Below are 13,574 nucleotides of genomic sequence, written 5' to 3' on the forward strand. Positions count from 1 at the left end.
GGTGTTTACATGGAATGGGCTGAGTCCTCTCGTCCAACTGAACCGATCATTCACTAGAAATGGCTAAGTTTGGCTACTTCATTTTCAGCCTTTCATAGACTTCATGTTCCCAAAAATGACATCTGCCACAATTGTTCGCGAGCAGTGTAATGAACATTCTGGACGATTCGAGCGAATAATTTGGCCACCAGATGATCCATTGTGAGGCACATCCAAGATTTATAGGACATAATCTCGAGGTCAGTTCGTGCAGAGAAACCTGCATCGGCAACACTCTCGCCGTTATGTACAGCTGTAGAGGCATCATGGCTCAAACTTTCTGCAGGGGTATTCCAGCGACTTTTTGAGACCATGCCGCATCGAGTTGCGAGTTCTAAAAGAAGGTCCGACACGATATTAGGACGTATGGCATTGTGGCGAAACAAGCGATGTGTCATATGACAGATACAGAGGCCAGCGGGTGTGGCGGGACATACCCCAGTTCACTGCTACTAGTGCCACGTCAGCATAAAGTGCCTGTGCGTAGCATAAATCTAAGAATTAATTAAAAAATTAAAGTAATTTTTCCAAACTTTGTCAATATATGCTTCTGTATATTAACGTTAAAACTGTTAAATCTCAGAATGATCAAATGAATATTTTTCGCTAAACACATTGTTTTGAGAAAAAAATTAGTGGTGCTAAGTAATGAAGCTAGAAAGCCAAAAATTGTTCAGAATGTGTAAATGTATGTCACAATCAAAAATTACGATCTCAATTTGATCGGTGCAGTATTTTCGTCAAAATCGGTGTTTTTACGCAAAATTGAAGACGCTAAATATTAGATTTAGAAAGATGAAAATTCTTATGTAATCACATTAACTATGGTGCTCCTTTAAGCCACCAGTTATAGATTCCAAGTAAATTACTAAAAACTAAATTTCGAACTAAACTTAAAACTCCTCCCGAACAGGCTATGAAGGCCCAACGGTACCGACCGGCCGCCGTGTCATCCTCAGCCCATAGGCGTCACTGGATGCGGATGTGGAGGGGCACTTGGTCAGCACACCGCGCTCGCGGCCGTATGTCAGTTCAAAAAATGGTTCAAATGGCTCTGAGCACTATGGGACTCAACTGCTGAGGTCATCAGTCCCCTAGAACTTAGAACTACTTAAACCTAACTAACCTTAGGACAACACACACATCCATGCCCGAGGCAGGATTCGAACCTGCGACCGTAGCGGTCGCGCGGTTCCAGACTGTAGCGCCAGAACCGCTCGGCCACCTGCGGCCGGCGCCGTATGTCAGTTTCCGAGACCGGAGCCGCTACTTCTCAGTCAAGTAGCTCCTCAGTTTGCCTCACAATGGCTGAGTGCACCCCGCTTGCCAACAGCGCCCGGCAGACTGGATGGTCACCCATCCAAGTGCTAGCCCAGCCCGACAGCGCTTAACTTCGGTATTCTGACGGGAACCGGTGTTACCACTGCGGCAAGGCCGTTGGAAAATTTGGAACAGAAGTGTCCTTATTCGCGGTAGGTTAAGTATCATTTGTATTTATGATAGAAAGTTCTGTAGCAGCACTTTATTGCAGTCATTAAATAACAGAGCGGTACCAAGTTTTAAGAATTTAGTGTAAATAACAATCAACCCAAGAAGTCTTAAGGAAGTAGTTCAGAGGTCGTGTTCTACTGTCGGTTCCGTTCTAAAAATTATAACCGGCAAAGTTTAAATGAAGTCGAGATGAAAGTTTTCCAATAACTAAAAAAATATGAAAATTGTAAAGTGATACACAACAGAGTTCTTAAATAAAACGTGGCCCAGAAAGTGGCCATTTAGATGCTGCCGACTGTGCCTAGAGCGGTTGTCAGTATATGTTCTGTCCGGCCGTCCGCTGTGTCCATATATAAATACGGCGAGAGAGGCAGTGAAGGGACACACTTCGCAATGAGCTATCAATCTGCCCGTGTCACTCAAACGCTGGCTTACGCGCTGCCTCGGATGACGTCAGAGCTAGGTACCTACCAGACGTGTTCGGTAGAAGTAGGAAGTGGACTGGCGAGGGCTACACAACGCCCTGGATCGCTTAGATTGCACGGAAGTAACTGTTCCAGTCTCGTATTGTTCGTGGAAAGAAAGATTGTCGGTATGCCTCTGTGTGGGCTCAAATTTCTCTGATTTTATCCTCATGGTCTCTTCGAGAGACATACGTAGGAGTGAGCAATATACTGCTTGACTCTTCAGTGTAGGTATGTTCTCGAAACTTCAACAAAAGCCCGTACCGAGCTACTGAGCGTCTCTCTTGCAGGGTCTTCCACTGGAGTTTATCTATCACCTCCCAACGCTTTCGCGATTACCAAATGATCCTGTAACGAAGCGCGCTGCTCTCCGTTGGATCTTCTCTATCTCTTCTATCAACCCTATCTGGTACGGATCCCACGCCGGTGAGCAGTATTCAAGCAGTGGGCGAACAAATGTACTGTAACCTACTTCCTTTGTTTTCGGACTGCATTTCCTTAGGATTCTTCCAATGAATCTCAGTCTGGCATCTGATTTACCGCCGATTAATTTTATATGGTCATTCCATTTTAAATCACTCCTAATGCCTGCTCCCAGATAATTTACGGAATTAACTGCTTCCAGTTGCTGACCCGCTAGATTGTAGCTAAATGATAAAGGATCTTTCTTTCTATGTATTCGCAGCTCATTACACTTGTCTAGATTGAGATTCAATTACCATCCCCTGTACCAAGCGTCAATTCGTTACAGATCCTCCTGTATTTCAGTACAATTTTCCAGTGTTACAACCTTTCGATATATCACAGCATCATCCGCAAAAAGCCTCAGTGAACTTCCGATGTTATCCACAAAGTCATTTATATGTATTGTGAAAAGCAACGGTCCTACAACACTCCCATGCGACGCACCTGAAATCACTCTTACTTCGGAAGGCTTCTCTCCATTGAGAGTGACATGCTGCGTTCTCTTAAGTAGGAACTCTAATTGGGCTGCTTCAGACAGGGATATTATTATTGTTATCAGGAATATCATCAAGGTTGTATGTGTGAACTATTACAGAATATATTGATCAATTATAACTCAAAACTTTTATTCATAGACATAGTCCCTGACCCCGCAGAATAATTAATTAGCAGGAACATTTTCTTTCAGTGAGCACAAGAATAATGTGGACTTGCAGACTGGAAATTATGGCCAGTATGACAGCAAAAATAGTTTTCAGGCTCTTGAACAAGGAGATTATTCCGCTCGCCGCCCCACATCATGTCTTTTGTCACCTAAGAATAAGATCGTCGTTCCCCCTTAAACCACTCTGAACACATACCACCAGACATTTTAAAGGCTGCGATTGCTTCCACAGACTGCTTGGCACTTGCGTAATCGTGCTATAATGTTCTTTCCTCCTGTTTATGCCCAATACGTTACAAAAAAAATGGTTCAAATGGCTCTGAGCACTATGGGTCATCAGTCCCCTAGAACTTAGAACTACTTAAACCTAACTAACCTAAGGACATCACACACATCCATGTCCGAGGCAGGATTCGAACCTGCGACCGCAGCGGTCCCGCGGTTCCAGACTGTAGCGCCTAGAACCGCACGGCCACAATACGTTACAGAAATCGCCTGAAAAATGTAGGCACAACGAAAGGACAAGCGAAGAAACTTTGGCTAACAGAAGAAATCAACTGATCGCTCAAAGAATAAAGAACAAAAATTCTCAGGATAAGATAGGTATACATCTATATAAGTCACTTAGGAACGAAATAAATTTGAAGTCCAATGGAAGCAAAGGCAAAACGGCTATAGAAAAGCTGTGAAACTTCAAAAAAAAAAAAAAAAAATAAAGCAATGGTTGTCGGAAGGACTGATTCAGCAAATAGAAAAGTCAAAACAATCACTGATGAAATTAGAAGCAAAGGTGTAAACATGAAGAGCGCAGGAGTAATTTCTCTGTTAAACGTAGAGTAGAAAGCACATAGGTGAACAGAATACAATGTAGATTTCTATGAGAGAGAGGAATTATCTGCTTGCGTGATGAACCAAGAAACTGAAGTGACTGGATTACGTAACGGATGCAATATTAAATTCAGGCTTTAACTCAGCTGTGGAAGAGTACAATCAAATAAGGCAATAGACATATACAGGGTGAGTCACCTAACGTTACCACTGGATATATTTCGTAAACCACATCAAATACTGAAGAACCGATTCCACAGACCGAACGTGAGGAGAGGGGCTAATGTAATTGTTTAATACAAACCATACAAAAATGCACGCAAGTATGTTTTTTAACACAAACCTACGTTTTTTTTAATGGAACCACGTTAGTTTTGTTAGCACATCTGAACATATACACAAATACGTAATCAGTGCCGTTTGTTGCATTGTAAAATGTTAATTACATCCAGAGATATTGTAACCTAAAGTTGACGCTTGAAACATTGTCCTCACTTCATTGCAGGGGCCCAAACAGCTGCAACATACATCGCGTTTCTACAGAATGATCTGCCAACGTTGCACGAAAATGTCCCACTGGAAACGCGTCGACGTATGTGGTATCAGCATGATGGTGCACCTGCACATTCCGCAATTAACACTAGGCTGACCCTTGACAGTATGTTCGACGGGCGTTTCATAGGACGTGGAGGACGCATAAATTGGCCAGCCCGTTCTCCTGATCTTACACCTCTGGACTTCTTTCTGTGGGGTACGATAAAGGAGAATATGTACCGTGATGTGCCTACAACCCCAGAGGATATGAAACAACGTATTGTGGCAGCCCGCGGCGACATTACACCAGATGTACTGCGGCGTGTACGACATTCATTACGCCAAAGATTGCAATTGTGTGCAGCAAATGATGGCCACCACATTAAACATCTATTGGCCTGACATGTCGGGACACACTCTATTCCAATCCGTAATTGAAAACGGAAACCACATGTGTACGTGTACCTCACCCCTCATGGGAATGTACATGTGCGTCAGTGAAAAGACCACTAAAAAGGTGTTAGCATGTGGCCGTAATGTGCTGTTCCAGTCTCTTCTGAACCTAAGGACCATCACCGTTCCCTTTGGATCCCTACGTAATTCGGTGCTCTCCGATACACACGATCGAACAGCGGAGGAGTGGTACTCAAGCGTCAACTTTAGGTTACAATATCTCCGGATGTAATTAACATTTTACAATGCAACAAACGGCACTGATTACGTATTTGTTTATATGTTCAGATGTGCTAACAAAACTAACGGGGTTCCATTTAAAAAAACGTAGGTTTGTGTTAAAAAACATACTTCCGTGCATTTTTTTATGGTTTGTAGTAACCAGTTACACTAGCCCCTCTCCAAACGTTCGGTCTGTGGAATCGATTCGTCAGTATTTGATGTGGTTTACGAAATATATCCAGCGGTAATGTTAGGTGACTCACCCTGTATATTATCCCTTCCGAATTTCTAAGTTTATTAGCGGAAGTGGAAACCAAACGACTATTCAAGTTGGCATGTATAATCTATTAAACTGAACACATTCCATAAGAGTTTCGGAAAAATATCACCCACACAATACCAAACATAGCTACAGCAGATAAGTGCGACAGTTACCGTACAATCAGGTTAACAGCTCATGCATCCAAGTTGCTGCCAAAGTTATGTACAGAAGAATGGGAAGAAAACTGAAGAACTGTTAGGTGACGATCAGAGTGTGGTATCAACGTTCAATACCGCACTTGTTAGGTGTTGCAGATATCGAATGCGGTCCGTAACAAATATCGCTGGACCCGCGAGTCGCGACTAGCGCCGCTCCGCGGCTTGTGACAAGTAGTATCTAGCGAGCTCTCATCCACTCTTGCTCGGGACTTCAACTAGGAAGGTAGCATAGCCTTCAGCTGATAGGAAGCAACCTCTAACAAGACGCTTAGTCAAGTATGGCATAAGTAATGCCTCTCTAGATATGTTTGTAATTATATGTGTGCAGCATATGAAGAAGCCTGTAACACAAGTTAAGTACAATATACACTCCTGGAAATTGAAATAAGAACACCGTGAATTCATTGTCCCAGGAAGGGGAAACTTTATTGACACATTCCTGGGGTCAGATACATCACATGATCACACTGACAGACCCACAGGCACATAGACACAGGCAACAGAGCATGCACAATGTCGGCACTAGTACAGTGTATATCCACCTTTCGCAGCAATGCAGGCTGCTATTCTCCCATGGAGACGATCGTAGAGATGCTGGATGTAGTCCTGTGGAACGGCTTGCCATGCCATTTCCACCTGGCGCCTCAGTTGGACCAGCGTTCGTGCTGGACGTGCAGACCGCGTGAGACGACGCTTCATCCAGTCCCAAACATGCTCAATGGAGGACAGATTCGGAGATCTTGCTGGCCAGGGTAGTTGACTTACACCTTCTAGAGCACGTTGGGTGGCACGGGATACATGCGGACGTGCATTGTCCTGTTGGAACAGCAAGTTCCCTTGCCGGTCTAGGAATGGTAGAACGATGGGTTCGATGACGGTTTGGATGTACCGTGCACTATTCAGTGTCCCCTCGACGATCACCAGTGGTGTACGGCCAGTGTAGGAGATCGCTCCCCACACCATGATGCCGGGTTTTGGCCCTGTGTGCCTCGGTCGTATGCAGTCCTGATTGTGGCGCTCACCTGCACGGCGCCAAACACGCATACGACCATCATTGGCACCAAGGCAGAAGCGACTCTCATCGCTGAAGACGACACGTCTCCATTCGTCCCTCCATTCACGCCTGTCGCGACACCACTGGAGGCGGGCTGCACGATGTTGGGGCGTGAGCGGAAGACGGCCTAACGGTGTGCGGGACCGTAGCCCAGCTTCATGGAGACGGTTGCGAATGGTCCTCGCCGATACCCCAGGAGCAACAGTGTCCCTAATTTGCTGGGAAGTGGCGGTGCGGTCCCCTACGGCACTGCGTAGGATCCTACGGTCTTGGCGTGCATCCGTGCGTCGCTGCGGTCCGGTCCCAGGTCGACGGGCACGTGCACCTTCCGCCGACCACTGGCGACAACATCGATGTACTGTGGAGACCTCACGCCCCACGTGTTGAGCAATTCGGCGGTACGTCCACCCGGCCTCCCGCATGCCCACTATACGCCCTCTCTCAAAGTCCGTCAACTGCACATACGGTTCACGTCCACGCTGTCGCGGCATGCTACCAGTGTTAAAGACTGCGATGGAGCTCCTTATGCCACGGCAAACTGGCTGACACTGACGGCGGCGGTGCACGAATGCTGCGCAGCTAGCGCCATTCGACGGCCAACACCGCGGTTCCTGGTGTGTCCGCTGTGCCGTGCGTGTGATCATTGCTTGTACAGCCCTCTCGCAGTGTCCGGAGCAAGTATGGTGGTTCTGACACACTGGTGTCAATGTGTTCTTTTTTCCATTTCCAGGAGTGTATATTATTTTTTACCAGCGACTACTAATTATTTCAGTCGTTGCAGATACAGACTATGCAGCCAGCTCCTTACTGACTTCACTGCCAAACCTGCAATATATGTTTCTATTTATCATTGGCCACCTCTCATCATAACAACTGACGACGAGAATCGTAACACAGAGGGCTGTTAGGACTTTGCACTTGACTTGAGAAACACCTTGTCGCATTATGGGGTTTGTCGGCCAGGAAAAAGCGTTCGATGGTGTAAAATGGTGCAGGATGTTCGAAATTTTCAGAAAAATGGTTGTAAGCTATAGAGAAAGAAGGGTTGTCGTTACAGTGCGGAAGCGCTCTGACAAATACACTGACGGAAAAATATCGTAACACCAAAAAGTAATTAATATAGAGTAACCAAATTTCGAGAATACATTGGTCTAGGTAAAATATTTGATGATTAACATCGCAAGATCACAGGTTAATGTAAGCATGAGATAAGCCATTGGAAATGCGAAGTGCAAATACATTAATAATCGGTGTGACTGCCAGAATGTTGTATGTAAGCAGTATGTTATATAGGACCGAATGTCAGTGTGTGGGCCAGCCGCTATGGCCGAGCGGTTCTAGGCGCTTCAGTGCGAAATCGCGCTGCTGCTGCTACGGTCGCAGGTTCGAATCGTGCCTCGTGCATGGATGTGTGTGATGTCCTTAGGTTAGTTAGGTTTAAGTAGTTCTAAGTCTAGGGGACTGATGACCTCAGATGTTAAGTCCCATAGTGCTTAGAGCCATTTTTTTGTCAGTGTCTGGGATGGAGTTCCATGCCTATTGTACCTGCTCGGTTAACACAGGGACGATGAAGGCTGTTTGTGAATGATGCTGGAGTTTTCATCCGATGATGTCCCATATGTGCTCGATTGGAGACAGAACTGGTGATCGACCAGGCCAAGGCAATATGTCGACAGCAGTATGTGCGATAGAGTTATTCAGTTGGAAAACAGCCCCTGGAATGCTGTTCATGACACAACAGGTCGAAAGTATAATGGCTTTTCTGGAGACTAGAAATCTACTCTGTAGGAATCAGCATGGGTTTCCAAAAAGATGATCGTGTGGAACCCAGCTCGCGCTATTCGTCCACGAGACTCAGAGGGCCATAGACTCGGGTTCACAGGTAGCTGCCGTGTTTCTTGACTTCCGCAAGGCGTTTGATACAGTTCCCCACAGTCGTTTAATGAACACAGTAAGAGCATATGGACTATCAGACCAATTGTGTGATAGGATTGAACAGTTCCTAGATAACACAACGCAGCATGTCATTCTCAATGGAGAGAAGTCTTCCAAAATATGAGCGATTTCAGGTGTGCCGCAGGGGAGTGTCGTAGGACCGTTGCTATTCACAATATATATAAATGACCTTGTGTATAGCATCGGAAGTTCAGTGAGGCTTTTTGCGGATAATGCTGTAGTATATCGAGAGGTTGTAACAATGCAAAATTGTACTGAAATGCAGGAGGATCTGCAAGGAATTGACGCATGGTGCAGGGAATGGCAATTGAATCTCAATGTAGACAAGTGTAATGTGCTGCGAATACATAGAAAGAAAGATCCTTTATCATTTAGCTACAATATAGCAGCTCAGCAACCGGAAGCAGTTAATTACATAAATTATCTGGGAGTAGGCATTAAGAGTGATTTAAAATGGAATGGCAATATAAAATTAATCGTCGGTAAAGCAGATGCCCGAATGAGATTCAGTGGAAGAATCCTAAGGAAATGCAGTCCGAAAACAAAGGAAGTACTTTACAGTACACTTGTTCGCCCACTGCTTGAATACTGCACACCGGTGTGAGATCCGCACCAGATAGGGTTGATAGAAGAGACAAAGAGGATCCAACGGAGAGCAGCGGGCTTAGTTACAGGATCATTTAGTAATCGCAAAATCGTTACGAAGATGATAGATAAACTCCAGTGGAAGACTCTGGAGGAGAGACGCTCAGTAGCTCGGTACGGGCTTTTGTTGAAGTTTCGAGAACATACCTTCACCGAGGAGTCAAGCAGTATATTGCTCCCTCCTACGGATATCTCGCGAAGAGACCATGAGGATAAAATCAGAGAGATTGGAGCCCACACAGAGGCATTCCGACAATCTTTCTTTCCACGAACGATACGAGACTGGAATAGGAGGGTGAACCGATAGAGGTACTCAAGGTACCCTCCGCCACACACCGTCGGGAGGCTTGCGGAGTATGGATGTAGATGTAGATGTAGATTGATTTACAAATTTGCAGCCAGGGTGCGTGGGACAAACACGAGAGTGTTCCTTCTGTCATACGAAACCGCACCCCAGACCATTACTACAGGTGTAGGTCCAGTGTGTCTACCACCCAGACAGGTTGGGTGGAGGCTCCCAACTGGCCTCCTTCTAACCGTCACAGGGCCATCACTGGCATCGGCCACCATTGAGGCTGCGAATGGTGGTGGTTTGGGGTCGGTGGAATGCACGTTACAGGCTGTCTAGCTCGGAGCTGCCCTTGATGTAACCGATTTGTAACAGTTCGTTGTGTCACTGTGGCCCCAGCTGCTGTATAAATTGCTGCTGTAGATGCAGTGCGAAGGGACAGATCCGTACACCAAACACGATGGTATTTCCTCCCGATGGTGCCACGTGGTCGGCCGGAGCCCGTTCTCTTTGCCACCCTACATTCTCGTGTTCACCGCTGTGAGCAATCATGTACAGCGGCTATATTCCCGGCAAGTCTTTCTGAAATGCTGCGGAAGGAACAACCAGCTGCTTGTAGCTCTATGACACGACCTCGTTCATAGTGAGGTGTTGACATGATTTATCGCCTTAAAGAAATTCTTTTTTAAAGCAAACTTGATTTGCATCCTCATAGTGGCGCCACTAGCGCCACTCTTATGCGACTGGCACGAAATTTGAACAGACCTCATCTTTCAAATGAGGCACACCCTGCCAACTTTCGTTTCTGTTGCAGAACTCGTTCTTGACGCTGCGATTTTTGTTTCCGCCAGTGTTTGTCTGTAAAGCTCGCTCGCAGAATCGCCGTATTGGGGGTCTTGGTTCTCGGTTCCTATTTGAGCTATGAAAAGGGGGTAAAAAGTTTTTGATTTAACCCCGACCAGCAGCCATTTGTACAGCCATTCGAACATCAATCTTACTGTAGCTGTGTTACAGTATATTAAACAAGGTTTGAAAGACGAAGCGAGGCTGGCGCCCAGGCAGATTGTGCGAACTGATTAATGCCTTCTGCAAAAGATTTTGATTGGGATAAAAGTAATACTCGGGTAATGACACCATTTGTATGTGTACCGTTCGTATTTTAAGTACAAAAACATGCAAAAAAACACGTTTTCTGGGAGGTTTTTGAAGCACTCCACTGCTATACTTTAAACTGGTTCTAATCCGTTCAATCTTTGCGTGAAGTTAATTGTATGCAATCAAAACGATCTTTTTATCCAGTAATCTTTATCCATTGTCGAGATACAATGGTTTGATTGGTCAAATGGTTCAAATGGCTCTTAGCACTATGGGACTTAATATCTGAGGTCATCAGTCCCCTAGAACTTAGAACTACTTAAACCTAACTAACCTAAGGACATCAGACACATCCATGCCCGAGACAGGATTCGAACCTGCGACCGTAGCAGTCGCGCGGTTCCAGACTGAAGCGCCTAGAACCACTCGGTCACAATGATTTGAAGTAGAGCTTAATGTAACACGTAAAATTCGTTCTTACGTGAATTAAATGCGCGGGAACGGTTTAAGCTGAATCAAAAAATTAAAAACTGTATTCTTATGATAAAATTGATAACTCGATTTCAATAATCTAGCTTCATCCGGACTTCAAGTGCAAAAAAACACGTTTTTGTGTTTTTCTTACGAACGCCATTTTTGTGTTTCAAATTTGTGCGTTCAAATGTTGTAAGAAGGTAGACTATTACCTGGAATTAATGGACATACTGTTCTTTTGTGAAAGCTTTATCCGTTGCTACGATGTAAGCAACATGGTTCGAAGGACAGTAGAAAAACCTGTACCGGATCGGTCGCCGCCCGAGTCAACAAAAAAATATGCATCGGTTGCCAAGCTTTGGCGGTCTAAAGTAAAAATTATGATAGAGTAAAAGTTGAGAACCAGAACGAAAAGTGTTCCTATCATATCAGAAAAAAAGCGAATATGTCCCGGGCTGAATTAGGGATGTTAAAGAAGGGACTAACTTTTCGACTTACCTATTTATTAAACTTGATCTGATTAGCGCCTTCAGGCCGTCTCTTACATCGGACAAAGGATTTAACATATACAGTACGTTTTTTTACATCATAGCCATGAGAGAAACAAAAATTGTAAAATTGCAACTGATATTAAATCTGCCTGCTTCAAAAGTATTTAACTCAAAACATCTTGACATAATCGCGCTCTTTACGGGTTAACACTATTTCCCCAGCGCAGTGAGCTCCTTAGGTGCAAGGTGTTGACACACCTGCATCTTGCAGTTCGTGGACTGAAGTCCTTGATCCTATGCCAAAAATCCATAAGATTTACCCGCCACAGTACACAATACATAATATCATACGGCAGTAGGTATTGCCGTTTCTCTTAATACAATTTTAAAAAAGCGTCACTCATAATACAAAGATGTCCAAAACATTCAGCCCTTAGTTTTGCGTAAACTCCGATAGTTTTCTTTATATTGTGGCAAATGCACTTATAAACTTTCATCTTCTAACTATCTTTTGACTCAGTTTCTCCCATTATTTTGCAGTACTTTCGTTCTAGTGCTTTTGCTTATAAATTTCCTGTTTTATATTCACAGCCCTATAAAAATCCTAATCTAGCAGTTTTAGTACCTTCCTTAGGTTGTGTGTCTAGAATTTGCATTACTGCTATTTTCTGATAGATTTCTTGTTATGCAAGTCATAATCATATAAAAATTGTGTCCCAATAATTTTATTGCAGTTCCTGAGTTTTGTGCTTCTAGAATTTCTGTTCTTGTTACAGATGCTTTATTTCCATTGTCAGTAGTGGGTAACCGATCTGCTATGTAATTTCCCGATTCAGCGCACAGACTTACCCATTGCGGTACGACGATAATATTTTGATAAACGTTCCATTTCTCTTCTTCTGCGTGTTTCACTACGTACTCAGTGTCGACGAGGTACCAATTGCAAATGGAAAAAAGCCATTCAACAACCTCAATTCTTCAGAACAGCTCCCTTTTGTCGGGAGCAACAGAAGATCCCGAATAGGATCTCAGCTGAGGGCTAGAGACGTCAATAGTGTAAGAAGAGATGGAAGAGAACATCGTAACAGTTAATAATCTAGAAGATTTTCCTTTCACTCTAACCTGTAGACTATTTGATGCTGCATAATGCTTGTGAAAAGTCCCAGAATACTCAGATCAAGTTGCTTGGTGTATAACACCCAGACGAGTACTATGAATACAAAAGCATCCGGGTTAAAATTGTCACTGCTTGATGTTAACGGTGCTGTCGCATGTCAGCGCAATGGATTCCCTGTCACAGTAAAGAAAATGGGTTTTTTAGTAACAAAAGTTAGCACTGGACGTTATTTATTACTCTCGGCAAAGCCTCGCCGATATAAACTGATTTAAACTATTCTTATAATGGTTTACAGTGCGCGTTCTCATCACATGTAATCTGATATTAAGAAAATACGATTTTAACCAAAAAGATTATATAATGACGATGTTACTTGCAGTTGATCAAGTTTTAATCTCGAACAATGAAGATGGACTATAGAGTGCTCCCTACGAAACGCACAAAATATTTCAGACACGCAATATGTCAATTCCCACACAAAAAACGAAAGCCAGGGCTTTCTGCGGCAAAAAAGATTTAAATTTTTAGACACCATCCTGACGTACAGAGGAGACGCACATTACGAAGACAAAATGGACAAGTTCAACGAACTCAATGGAACCACAAAATATCTCTCCAAAATAATGCTATTCCAGAAACGTATCTTAAATTTTAAGGGGCCGCTTGGGGCAGCCGCGTGGTCTAAGGGGGCCTTGCCACGGTTCGCGTGGCTTCCCCCCCCCCTTCCTCCCCCCTTCGGAGATTCGAATCCTCCCTCGAGCATGGGTGTGTGTGTTGTCCTTAGCGGTAGTTAGTTTAAGTTGGAGTAAGTAG

General features: G+C 44.3%; 1 pseudogene; it reads right to left on the reverse strand.

Annotated features, from left to right (window-relative positions):
• Positions 1 to 1,363: 1,363 nt before the first annotated feature.
• Positions 1,364 to 1,481, reverse strand: LOC126459701 (5S ribosomal RNA; annotated as a pseudogene).
• Between the last annotated feature and the right edge of the window lie 12,093 nt (positions 1,482 to 13,574).

The sequence above is a fragment of the Schistocerca serialis genome, chromosome 2, assembly GCF_023864345.2.
Source record: "Schistocerca serialis cubense isolate TAMUIC-IGC-003099 chromosome 2, iqSchSeri2.2, whole genome shotgun sequence".
NCBI lineage: Eukaryota > Metazoa > Arthropoda > Insecta > Orthoptera > Acrididae > Schistocerca > Schistocerca serialis.